Here is a 1,946-nt window from a genome sequence, read left to right on the forward strand (position 1 = left end):
AGAGGAAATGTTTTGAGAATGATGAGGGCAATGAATGTACAAATGTGCTTTACACAATTGATGTATGGATGGATTGTGATAAGATTCGTATGAGCCCCTAATAAAACGATTAAAATAAATAAATAGACCCACCAAAAAAAAAGAGCGATCCAGTCTTGGAAACTCACAGGGCAGTTCCACCCTGTCCTGCAGGGTCCCTGTGAGTTGGCATCTGCTCCATGGTAGTGAGCATCTTCAAGTTCACTGATTCCTAATTTCTCTAAAATCTGCTGTCATGCTTATCTAGTAAGACTTCATCTCAGTTATTCTATTTTCAATTCTAGAGATGGAGGTCTTTTTTAATCATTTATTTTCTTCTATTCAGAGTCTCTGTTTGTTACTCACTGTCGGCATATTTTCCCTTAATTATTTGAACATATTTACAATAACCAACCCAAACTCACTGCCACTGCGTTGATTCTGACGCAGAACGACCCCACAGGACAGGACAGTACTGCCCCAGTGGGGTCTGAGACTGCAGCTCTTAATGGAGAAGAAAGCCTCATTTTTCTCCCTATACTTACAGGAGCTGCTTTGAAATCTTCATCTGTTAAATCACAGGGGTCGCCAGATTCCTAACAGTAGCAAAACGACAGTGATGAAGTAGCAACAAAAATAATGCTATGGTTGGAGGGGTCACCACAACATGAGGAACTGTATAAAAGGGCTGTGGCATGAGGAAAGTTGAGAACCACTGCTAAGCATTCATATCTACTCAATTGAAACCCTCGGTTCAGGTGTTATTCTCTTATTCTTCAACTTGTTGACCACCATTACCTTTTTCTTAATATCCAAATGCCTGCAAACCACCCATCCTCTGCATATTGATCTGTATGTAAGCTGGAGAATGCTTTCAAAGCTGCACTCCATTTCCAAGTGAGAAAATGGTGTGGAGGCCGCACCTGACCTCCTCACGCTTCCGTGGGGAGAAGGAAACCCGGCGTCCCCATCAGCCCAAGGTCCACTGCCATAAGGGAGAGGTCAGACATGCCTCTAGCTTACCTCCGTCTTTAATCCTAGTCTGACACTATCTGTTCCTCCCACAGCACACTATTATGTGCTGGTTTGATAATTCCTTAAAGTGGTCACAAGAACTCACAGACAATACTCATGCTTAAGGGGTTAACTAGGGAAGTTACCAGGTTGCCACAACCCAGGATCAGAAAACATTAAGGACACAGTCATTGGCCCACAAAGACACCTCTCTTCAGTCTGCCACTTCACTTCACTGTCTCGCCATCTCCACTGGTCTTGCACTGGCTCCTTTCCTCCCCTCCATGGTTTGGTACTGCAATCTCTGGTGCCTCTGGTTTCGGCCTCTATGCTCCATTTAAATGTTGTTGTTAGGTGCCACTGAGTCAGTTTGGACTCACAGTGACCCTATGTCCAGCAAAATGGTTTGGACCATCCTCACAATGGTTCATATGTTTGCGCTTATTGCTGCAGCCATTCTGTCAATCCATCTCCTGGAGGGCTGTCAGACTGGGTATGCTAGAAAAGCAAATCCAGTGATACTCATCTATGTGTAAGAGACAAAACTTTATATAAAGAAGTACCATATATAGTCGAGTATAAGCCGGGTTTTTTCAGCACATTCTTAATGCAGTTTTGTGGTAAAATTAGGTGCCTCAGCTGATATTTGGGTCAGCTTATACTCGAGCACATACGGTAATTGTAAAAAAATAAAAGTAATGGTATATCAGGAAAACATTCAATCCCAGTGCAGATCAAGTCCATAAGTCTGATACTAGTCCAAAAGTCCAATACTAGACCATAAACCCCTCTTCGGACTCATGCAGCCACAAGCAATGATGCAAAATGCAGGAAGATCACAGGCTGGTGGGTGAAAAGTCTTGTGGATCCAAAGGTGACGGAAGCATCACAGAGCTGATGCAGGTCTCAGTGTG

Source organism: Echinops telfairi, unplaced genomic scaffold, assembly GCF_000313985.2.
Source record: "Echinops telfairi isolate 266 unplaced genomic scaffold, ASM31398v2 ScPeMD7_443;HRSCAF=831, whole genome shotgun sequence".
NCBI classification, from domain to species: domain Eukaryota; kingdom Metazoa; phylum Chordata; class Mammalia; order Afrosoricida; family Tenrecidae; genus Echinops; species Echinops telfairi.